The sequence below is a fragment of the Indicator indicator genome, chromosome 19, assembly GCF_027791375.1.
Source record: "Indicator indicator isolate 239-I01 chromosome 19, UM_Iind_1.1, whole genome shotgun sequence".
In the NCBI taxonomy this organism is placed as follows: domain Eukaryota; kingdom Metazoa; phylum Chordata; class Aves; order Piciformes; family Indicatoridae; genus Indicator; species Indicator indicator.
Genome location: NC_072028.1, coordinates 9,381,029 through 9,392,748, shown reverse-complemented (window position 1 = coordinate 9,392,748; position 11,720 = coordinate 9,381,029).

Below are 11,720 nucleotides of genomic sequence, written 5' to 3'. Positions count from 1 at the left end.
TTGCACAGGGATCTCTCAGATGTCAAAAGGAGAGGTTTCCACCCCAAAATGCTCTGTCATGGACACCCCCACTCATGGGTGGGTGGGAGGGGGCAAACTGAGGCATAGCTGGAGATGGGGTCCTGCCTGCCCATTTGCATCCCAGCTCCAGCCTCTGCATCTCACCTTGGCCCATTGGGGTCCTGCAGACTCAGTGCCTTGCAGGGGGTCATTGTAAACATGGTCAGGATGTGGCCCTGAGAAACAGGAAATGGCCTCACTGGTGAGGAGGAGGAGCAGGAGGAAGAGGAAGAGGAGGAGGAGAAAGGAGGAAGGGGAGACTGAGGACTGCCAAAACCCAAACCACAATCCTTGGCAAGCTCAAGACACCAACCAGCTTCTACTGGGCAGCTGTGAACCTGCACCCTGCACACAGCAATGACCCAGGTCCCCCCCATGCTATCCCCAGCCCCCAGTGCCCCCCAGCTGGGTGGTGATGTGCTGGTCCCCAGGATGCCCAGCCCCATCTCCATCCAGTTCCAAGCTGGGTCAGGCCACACTTCCAGAGCAGCTCCTGCCTACATTACACTTTGGGAATGGGTAGGGAAAAGGGTGCTTTTTTTCCATGTTTGGGAAAAGAAGGGGATTTTAAGGGATTGTTGTTACCTCCCTGCCAGCCCCATGCCCAGCCTGGAGTTCCCAAGAGTGTGTGGATCATATCCAGGCACATCCAACCCTGTTCTGGCATGAACCCATTTCCTGGTCAAATAAAGAGCAAAGCAGGATGAAGGGGTCTGGTTCCTGCCCCAGCCTGGTGCAGCAGGTGGGAGCATCTCACCAGGAGGGTGGCAGTGGTGGGTTAATGGTTGGACTTGATGATCTGAAAAGTCTCTTTCCAAGCAGCATGAGTCTCTGATTGTATGAGAGATGGCTCAGCCCCTGCTGGAGGTCACCTCAATCTGACATCTGCATCAGGAGGAATGGATGGATCAGGGTGACCTGAAAAAGCAAATCCTGGAATTTCCTGGCTGGGCTCTGGTGGGAGCTGGGTGTCAATCACCTCTGGCCACAGCTAATAGTATCTGAGTCCTTCTCCAAGGAAATCAGGTGGCTGGTGATAAAGAGCAGCGAGGCTCTCCCTAGATTTAGCTCAGCTGCTTCTCACAGAGCTGTGAGGTGCCAAGTGGGGGTGGGAAAATGCCTGGCAAACAGGGATGGGTTGGAGCAAGGTCATGGTGGAGCAAAGTGGTGGATCAACCAAGTAACAAGTGACAGAACAAGAGGAAATGACCTCAAATTGCATCAAGGGAAGTTTAGACTGGATATTAGGAAGAATTTATTTACTGAAATGGTTCTTGGACACTGGGAGAGGCTGCCCAGGGCAGTGGTGGAGTCCCCATCCCTGGTGGTGTTCAAGAGTCAGGTAGACAGAGTGCTTAGGGAAATGGTTTAGTCAGGGACCTGTCACTGTTACAATCATAGAATGCAGGGGGGTGGAAGGGGTCTCTAAAGGCTATCTAGTCCAGCCCCCGTGCTGTCAGCAGGAGCATCCCCAACTAGATCAGGTTGCTTAAAGCTTCGTCACACCTAACTTTGAACGTCTCCAGGAACGGAGCCTCCACCACCTCCTTGGGCAACCCATTCCAGTGTTCCACCAAAAGAAAGGGTTAATGATGTGACTTGGTGACCTTAAAGGCCTTCTGCAGCTTAGGCAATCCTGTGATTCCATGATGTGCTTTGGCATGCCGAGCAGACCCTTCAAAGCACCCCCTTCCCTACAAACCCAGGAGCATCAGACACCTGAGACCTCCTCCCCTCCTGCTCGCCCAGACTGCGGTGGCTTTATCTCCCCTGGGGATCAGCAGAGGGCCTGGGCCTGACAGCAGCATCTTTGTGGGGCCCTAATAAAGAATGGCTTATTTTGACATTTATTCAAGAAATATTAATCTTTCATTTTCCTTCTAAATGCTCCTGTTTGCTGAGGAACTATCTGTTACCTAAGTGCTCCGATAAATCTTCTAAGGTAAAATTACATGTTAGATGCTGCCAGAAGGGTACATTTAAGAATGCTTCCTAAATTATCAACTGCATTAATCTTAATTACTTGGGTAAAAGTAGAGTCTGGCATTAGGGTGAGCTAAATTGAACGGGTGTTTGTTTGTCTTTATCCTATCACATACTTGAGATCATTTAACAGCAGGCAGATAAAAGGGGCGCGGGGCAGCCAGGTACACAGCAGCTGCCTGATGAAAATGATGTCTCCAGATGACAAAGAGCAGGCAGGAGGGGACAGCAGGGACCCACTTGGGTCCCCAACACAGCAGGACCTGCCTAGGGCAGAGTGAAGCACGGCAAAAGAAAGCCATTGAGGTGCTGGAGTGGGTTCAGAGAAGGGTAACAAAGTTGGTGAAGGGTCTGGAGAACAGGGCTGGTGAGGAGCAGCTGAGGGAACTGGGGATGTTCAGCCTGGGGAGGAGGAGGCTGAGGGGAGACCCTCTGGCTCTTTACAGCTCCCTCAGAGGAGGGTGGAGCAAGGTGGGGTTTGGTCTCTTCTCCCTAATATCAAGTGATAAAGAGGAAATGGCCTCAAGTTGCAGCAGGGGAGCTTTGGGTTGGATATTAGGAAAAATGTCTTTACTGCAAGAGTGGTCAGGGATTGGAACAGGCTGCCCAAGGAGCTGGTGGAGTCACCGTTCCTGGACATGTTCGTGAAACATGTAGACATAGCACTGTGGGACATGCTCTAATGGGATGGTGGTGTTGGGTTGACAGCTGGACTCGATGATCTTAGAGGGTTTTTCCAATTATTCTATGAAAAAATAAATAAATTCAGAATTAGCTCCTTAGACACCACTCTGAGTGACAAAGATGGATGGTAGGAGGAGCTGGTGTCCCGTGATGGGAGGAAAGGGGCTGTGGCTACTAGCACAACCCTCATCACCCATGGGTGCCCTGGCAGCCAGCCTGCATCCTGCTGGGGTGCAAACATAGAGTGGGATGGGCCACAGCCTGTCTGTGGCAAACTTCTGTTGCTTTTTTGGGCGGACAGGGCTGTGGCTGAGTGAGCCCAGACGTGCCCAGCACTCATTAAGGAACAGTAACATGAAGTTAGGCCTGGGATTAAGTGCTCCCTTTCACTGGGGCCTTCAGGGGGTATCAATAATGCTGCACTCCAATCTCACCATCTCACCAGGTCTGTCTGACCTGGGCAGATCTGTTATCAAAGCAGGAGGCATCTGCACCCGCCAGCAGGGAGGATTTTCCCCTCTCTTACTCATTTTTGTTTGAAATTTAGCAAGAATGTGTTCTGCTCCTGTGCAGAGGATGCTGAAAGGGAGCTGGTGGGAAATGGGAGAAATGGTGATGGATAAAGGATGGATTGGGAGAAGAAGATCCCAGTAGCATCACCTTAGAATCATAGAATGGTTTGGATTCGAAGAGACTTTTAAAGGTCATCTAGTACAACCCCCCTGCAGCAAGCAAGGACATCCTCAACTAGATCAGGTTGCTCAGAGCCCCATCAAGCCTGACCTTGACCAACCCCAGCCTGGGCTGACCCCCTCGAGCATCACCAGTACAAGGCACAGTGGTGTCCCAGGTCACCATGTCCCCCTCTCTCCACATACCCCTTCTAGCTTTCCATGACCCCCCCAAACAGGAACAAAAAAGCAAGAGTGAAGGCAATGACACCATTCCCAGGCCAGTATCACATTTCCTTCCTCCCAGTGGTGCCTGGGTCTGCTCCAAGCTGCCTTCCCCTCCACTCCCACTCCCAGCCCTGGTCAAATGGGGACAGGAAACCTGAGAGTGATGAGCACATCACTGATATTTTTTCACCCAAGCCTCATTTAGCTCCTTGTCCTTTTGGCATCCTTCTCCTCCCCTTCACTCAGCAGCATGGATGTTGAAGTGGCTGCTCAGGGATGGTGTTTGGGGGGATCCTCAGCAGATCAGAACTGCTCCATGTTCATTTGGCCCAGTCCTGCCCTTTGGGCAGACACACAGATGGCTGAGTGGAATTAATTGGCTCACTGTAATTAATTCAGTCACAGACTTCAAACAGGGTCAGCTGGGTGTGCATCAGAAAGTGCAGGAATCCCAGAGCCCCAGCATGGTGTGGGTTGGAAGGGACCTCTGGGGATCATCTAGTCCAACCCCCTGCTCAGGGTCACCCACAGCAGGTTGCCCAGCATCACAACGTCCAGGTGGATTTGGAATCTCTCCAGAGAAGGAGACTCCACAACCTCTCTGGGTAGCCTGCTCCAGGGCTCCAGCACCCTCACACCGAAGAACTTTCTCCTTGAGTTCAAGTGAAACCTCCTGGGTTCCAGTTTGTGCCTGTTGCCCCTTGTCCAATTGCTAGCCACCACTGAGAAGAGCCCAACCCCATCCTCATCACCACCACCCTCTAATCCAGCCCTCATCCATGGGTGAGTGAGCAAGGATGTGACGTCCTGCAGGTCATCCTGCTGGTGACAGTGATGCCAGGGATATAGGTCATGCCAAGCCCCAGAAGACAGACTGATGGGCAGCCACCTCCCTGGTGCAGGCTGGTGCCTCTCTGAGCAGTGAAATCCTATTGTCCCTCCCCATCCTGCTCTGGTTTAAAGGATGTGGCAGCCCCAGAGCTCTGGGATTTGGCAGAAAGCAGCAATTCGTGCTGGGGCTTAAAGAGGACCAAAGGCAGCATGAGGACCATGGGGCTGCAAAGATCACAGGCAGCACAAGGACCACAGATGGCATGAGAATCATGGGCAGCAGAGAAATGCAGCTGGCACCAGAACCATGGGCAGCATGGGAACCACAACAGGCAGCGAGAGGGCAACAGGTGGACGAGGACTGTGGGGAGTGCAAGAACCACAAGGAGCACAAGGATGCTGGGTGGCACAAGGATGTTGGGTGGCACAAGGATGCTGGGTGGCACAAGGATGCTGGGTGGTGCAAGGATGAGTGGTGGCACAAGGATGCTGGGTGGCACAAGGATGCTGGGTGGCACAAGGATGAGGGGTGGCACAAGGATGAGGAGTGGCACAAGGATGCTGGGTGGCACAAGGATGAGTGGTGGCACAAGGATGAGGAGTGGCACAAGGATGCTGGGTGGTGCAAGGATGAGTGGTGGCACAAGGATGCTGGGTGGCACAAGGATGAGTGGTGGCACATGGATGCTGGGTGGCACAAGGATGAGGAGTGGCACAAGGATGAGGTGTGGCACAAGGATGAGGGGTGGCACAAGGATGCTGGGTGGTGCAAGGATGAGTGGTGGCACAAGGATGCTGGGTGGCACAAGGATGAGGGGTGGCACAAGGATGCTGGGTGGCACAAGGATGCTGGGTGGCGCAAGGATGAGTGGTGGCACAAGGATGAGGGGTGGCACAAGGATGCTGGGTGGCGCAAGGATGAGTGGTGGCACAAGGATGAGGGGTGGCACAAGGATGCTGGGTGGCACAAGGATGCTGGGTGGCACAAGGATGAGTGGTGGCACAAGGATGCTGGGTGGCACAAGGATGCTGGGTGGCACAAGGATGAGTGGTGGCACAAGGATGCTGGGTGGCACAAGGATGCTGGGTGGCACAAGGATGAGGGGTGGCACAAGGATGAGGGGTAGCACAAGGATGAGGGGTGGCACAAGGATGCGGGGTGGCACAAGGATGCTGGGTGGCACAAGGATGAGTGGTGGCACAAGGATGCTGGGTGGCACAAGGATGCTGGGTGGCACAAGGTGCTGAGTGGCACAAGGAATGTGGCAGGCATGAGGAGCATCCCAGCCCCAGCCAGCAGCCCCATCATGGCTGCTCTGGGACACCCCCAAGCTGCAGTTGATGTTGTAGCACTCCCCCCAGCACCTTCCCACCCAGTCCAGGCAGGTTGGATTGCCCACAGCAGAAGCCCTCCCAGGCCACCGTGGCCATTGGGTACCACAGGAATGGGATGGGAGTGCCCAGGACGGGGCGAGGTGGGTTGAAGGGGCTGAAGGGTTTGTGTCACCAAGGGTGAGCCTGGGAGGGCATGGGGGGAGCAGAGTTATTCTTGTCCAGCCTGGTCTAGTTCCTGCAGGATCTGATAGGAGGAGCCTGCTGCTAGATTTTTGGGGTGTTTTTTGAGCTGTCAACTTCTCTATAATTATTAGCAGTGTTTAAAATCAGCTCTCCTCTGAAATTTGCTTCTGAAAGACAAGATTAATGAGCATTTCCTTTGGGGATTTATTGCACTGCTAATTATTCTCAGGCAGAAATTCGGTTTGGAATATTATCAGCTTTTTCTTTTTTCTTTTTTTTTTTCAATTAAAACTGATTATAATTTGCTCTGTATAAAAGAAAAATGGATTTAAGAGAAAAAAAAATTATAATATCCCCCCCTGCTTTTTTTTTTCCTGATTAAGTATAATAGTCAAGTGATGGAGATAAAAATAGCCAGTGGCTCTGGCAGGCCATGCCGTGAAGACATGAACTTGGGGAGGGATAGGGGTGTGTCTGTGTGTGTGTCCCACCAGCAGCTTCGTCCCTGGTAGGGTCCAGCTGCGGGGATGAAAGCGATGCTCCAAGACTCGCTTGTAATTTAAGGCGATTTCCTGCAGAGGGAAGCAAAGGTGTCTGCAAAGAGCAGCATCCCAGCGCTGCCGACTTGGGATGAAGGGATCGAGGAGGAGAAAGCTGGGGATGGTGAGACCCCGTGATGTTGTTCCAGCAGCTACCTTCTCCCAGGTAATGTCTGGCTTCGATTTCAGCAGCGAAGGCCAGAAGATGCTCCATGGGATGTTGATTCCTGCTGGATCGTGCAGCAGGAAGGTGTTGGCAGAAATAGTGTTTTCTCTTTTCACCCAAAAACTGTCTTTTTGCACCAGGAAGGCTGTGGGGTTTGAAGCAGAACCTGTGCAGGGACAACCCCGGAGGAGGGGCTTAGGTCCCCAAAACTCATCCCAGGCCATGCAGCCACACCTCACTGCTTCCCAGGCTGTTTGCCCTCCCCAGCAGACATTCCTCCTGTGCCTCCCAAGTGCTAAACATTCAGAAAATGCTCCAAATCCAAATGCTTGGTTGGTGGGGGACAGCTGCAGTTACACCCAGGGCACAGGGCGGAGCAGCCCCAGGCAGGGCTCTGCTGGAAAGCACCCTGCAGCCCACACAGACCCTGAGACCATGGCCAAGGCAAGGTGCTCAAAAGCCTCACTGCTTGCTTTGGCTAGTAGAAAGCTCAACAAGATATTGAGAGAAATGCAAAGGCTGGCTGAGACATGCCCCAGATCTCCCACTGGGACAGGCAGATTTGGCTGGTCCCTGGTGGAGCTGTGGCTGGGGAGATCCATGGGTACTGGCTGTCCCTTTGGCAGTGATGGGATGCTCCAGACTACATGGACAGGCTCAGGATGCCACCTGTGGCACTTGTGTTGATGCCTTTGGTGGCTTCAAGCAGGAATCTGGGACTATGTACAATGCCCAGATGCCCAGGTGAGGGGCACATCACAGATCCAGAGGGATCCCAGGGGCATGCAGCCTGCCCACAGTGTGCATTGCCCATGTCCCGGTTCACCCTTCCTCTGCCAAACCAAACATGCCAGCCTGGGGTGTTGGGACCCCCGGCTGCAATGCCATGGGTGTCCCCACTCACCCAGTCCCCAGGAGCTGGCACCATGGACTTGCACCATCTGTGATCTCACACACACATCAGTGACATCCTTGCAAAATCCCTGCAAAGTCCCTGCGAAGTCCCTGCCAATCCTAGGAGTGATGCCAGGAAGGCAGCTCGGAAATGTCACAAGCTCCCCGTGAGCCAGCAATGTGCCCTCATGGCCAAGAAGGCAAATGGTCTCCTGTGGGGCATGAAGAAAAGTGTGGCCAGCAGGATGAGGGAGGTTGTCCTGTCCTTCTACTCTGCCCTAGTGAGGCCACATCTGGAGCCTTAGGTCCACTTCTGGGTTCCTCAATTCAAGAGAGACAAGGAACTACTGAAGAGAGTTCAGTGAAGGCTACAAAGATGCTGAGGGGCCTGGAGCATCTCTGGGGAGGAAAGGCTGAGAGAGCTGGGGCTGTTTAGCCTGGAGAAGAGCAGCCTGAGAGGGGATCTGATCAATGTTCAGCAAGAGCTCAAGGATGGGGGATGTGGAGTCTCCTTCTCTGGAGAGATTTCAAACCCAGATCGACATTGTGATGCTGGGCAGCCTGCTGTGGGTGACCCTGCTTTAGCTGGAGGCTTGAACTAGATGATCTCCAAAGGTCCCTTCCAACCCTACCATGCTGGCATTCTGGAATTTTGGTATCTCCCCTGCTTTATGCTCCCTTTCCCACCCATGTGGTTCTGATGCACCTGTGGGTACCACATCATCACAGAAGTTGCACCCACAGGAGCCAGGAGTGGGGCTGACCAGATTTCGAGGGAGCGCAACACAGTTTGGCTTCCTCCAGCTGGTGCTGCTGCCTGAAGCCAAGCTTGCCATCACCTCCAGCACCTTGCACGGTGTTTTCCTGGGATTCACTTCCCTCGGGATTCAGGCTGTGCCTCAAGCCAGGGTTTTAGGAAAGGGCTGGGTGCTCAGACTCCAGCATCACCACAGCTCCTCACCAGGATGGTTGATGAGCTCTTTCATGTCTGACCTACAGAACTCACTGGCTGCCCTTGTGTCAGGGCATAGACATGATGGAAGATTGACTTTGGGCATCAGGAGCCCAGGACTGAGCTGCCCTGCTGCAGCCCCCTCCTGCCCTGGCTGGCTGCAGATGCTGGTGCTGAGAGATGCTCTGTGTTCTCTCTGTGTTCTCACCAGGGGCAGGGATGCTCGGGGCCAAGCAAAACGCTGGAGCTATAAAAAGGCTGCGGAACAGAGGGACATTGATGAGCGACTTCCATCAGCTGCTCCTGAGGATCCTGCTTGCACTCCTGTGGGTTATGTGGCCCCAGCAGCCAGGGGTGGTGAGCAGCTTGGTCCTCCTCTGCTGCCAGCCTGATGTGGACATGTCAAAGCATCAGTGCTATAACAGCTGGATGGATTTTCAGCCCCTGCTGGTGTGTCCCTGGTTTGTGGGGTGAGGAGGAGCCGAACCAAAACCCATCCAGGTTTTCTGTTGTCCCTCCTGGGTGTCTGGTCACTCTGGCCCCTCTCCAGCAAGGTGACAACAGCCTGTGGCTGTGGAAATCCTCCCACAGCAGGGAACATCAAAGCTGAGTGGTTGCCCGGGGCAGGTTTGTTTGCAGGTGCCAAGCACGAGTCCAGCACATGCCTCAAACTTCAAAGGGCAAATAATGAAAAGCATTTTGCTGACGGGCTTCCAGCACACACAGCCCTTCCTGCTAGGCCAGCTGCTGGGTGGCAGATGTGGGGACACATTCCCTGTGCCCCAGCCATGGCAAGAGAGGGCATGAGACATACCAAGGTGGAGAAAACTCCTCAGGAGGGTCCATGGGATTTCTTATGCATCTGCTTTCCTTTTCTTTTTTTTTTGTTTTTTGCCAGGCATGGCTGGATAATGCCCAGACAAGGCCAGGCTCTGCTGGCTCAGGAGGCCTGTGTTCTCAGGGGACACAACAAGTGACAAAATCCCCTTCCACATTTTTCTTTCATCAGTCAGATAAAAAAAAAAAGAAAAGCATTAGCAGAGGCTATTTCAGAGGGCTGAAGAACAGCAACCTGAACATATTTGCCTTTTGCTGGTGCTGCATGAGGTGGAGAAGCACTTGGGATCCAAGCTGATCCCTGCTGTGTTGATCAAGGACAATATCCCTGTTTAGTGTGTGCTTCCAAGATGCAAACTAAGGATTGGGAGTTTCCCTGCTGCTTCAGGGAATGGTTTTCAGGCAGAGCAAGGAAATTTTGAGATGCTGTTTCAGGTAAACCAGGTCTGAGGAAGGATGATACTGCCCTTCCCTCAGGGAAAATGTGGATGCAGCTGCTCTTGGGGCTGAATCCCAGCAGAGAGGTGATGCTACAAGTGAAAAGTGGCTGGAAAGCAGAGAAATGGGGTGAGGATCTAGCCAGTGACCCTGAACTGAGGTGGGCAGCATCACTTAGAACTTGGCTCCATGCTTTCCTGTGCATATAATCCCTTTCCTCATCTTCTGAGGAGCAGCTGATGGCACTGGAGCTGTTCTGCCTGGAGAAAAGAAGGTTGAGGGGAGACCTGGATCTCTACAACTCCTTGGAAGGAGGTTGGAGCCAGGTGGGAGTCAGTCTCTTCTTCCAAGAAACAAGTGATAGCAGAAGGGGAAATGGCCTCAGGTTGTGCAAGAGGAGCTTTAGTTAGACATGAGTTATAATTGCTTCTACTTGAGGGCTGGATCAGGCTGCCCAGGGCTGCAGTGGAGTCCCCATCTCTGGAGGAGTTTCAAAGCCATGGAGATGTGGTGCTGAGGGACATGGTTTAGTGGTGACCTGGCAGTACTGGGTTGACTGTTGGACTTGATAATTTTAACTGTCTCTTCCAACCAGAATGATCCTCTGATTCTGAGATCTCCTCAGCTTGCCTCTTTCTCAGGACGACCTAGAGTGATAAACTCATTCCCTGTGTCTGAGCCCAGCACTGCCTTCTTATTGCAGGGTTGCTTGCATCCATCCATTTTGGGAGCATCCTCACACACAGGAGGGCACCTTGCAGGCAGCAACACCCCCTTAGGTATTAAAAAATTATGTGGGCATGGCACGTTGGGACATGGTTTAATGGCCCTGTTGGTGCTAGGTTGACTGTTGGACTTAATGATCTTAGAGGTCTTTTCCAACCCAGACAATTCTCTGATGATTCTATGAAGACAGGCAGCATGGGCACATCAATGCACTGCCAGGCAGGGGCATTCTCCCAGCCCTTTATTTAATTTTTTTCTATATATATGTTTGTTGTTGTTGTTGTTTTTATGCTGTGGCTTTGAGGAATCTCACGACAAATGCCACTTTCTGTGTTAAAAGGAGGACGTCTTGGAAGGCAGGGGAGGGAAGCTGAATCCCAGCCTGTGTTTTGGGTTGGAAATGTGTCTTGGGTCCTGAGTGTTTTCCATCACACTGTCGGGTTTGTGTGGGTTCACCTGGGCAGGAAGCAGCAGGGTAAAGCGATACCCCACGGGGTGCAGGCAGCCCTCCTCCAACACCCCCTTCCCTACACCCGATAGCAGCCAGCAGCTCTTAATGCAATAAGCAGCCACTTTATGGCAGCCCTTGCACCATGTGCAAAAATTATTAGTTGCAACATTTTGCTGGAAAAAGAGGAGGGGTGCAGATGAGAGTTGCACGAAGGTATTTGCTCCACAGCCCCGTCGTGATGCTGGCATGAATATCCCCCCGGCTTTTCCCAGCAAGGCTCTCCTGCCTGCTCCCACCAGTGTGAAATTCTCGGGTGGAGAGGAAACAAAACCCTTCTTGGTCTGTGAATTCACCTCAAAACTATGTGGGGTTTAGCTAGGTTGCATTAGCTCTGCGTCAGTCGTTGCTAAACAGCTGAGGGAAAGAAATTGTTTCCGGTGTCCATCGGATTAGGTATTGTCTGGGATGCCTTCTGCAGGAGGAAAAGTAATCCTGGGGTGAGCGTGGCTCATCGGACAGGGAGAGATGCCCTGACCTCCTGCCCTCTCCTACCCAACACTGAGGTCTGGAGATAAACCACTGATAAGTGGGATTCACTCCTTTTGCAGAAGCAAGATTTTTCTCTTAAAATATTGCCATTTCTTGGAAGAATTTGGGTTTCCAGTCAGGATATAAAAATACTCCTGTTTTTTTTTTTTTTTTTTTTTTTTCTTTTTTCCCCCAGACTCTCAGAGTGCTGGGG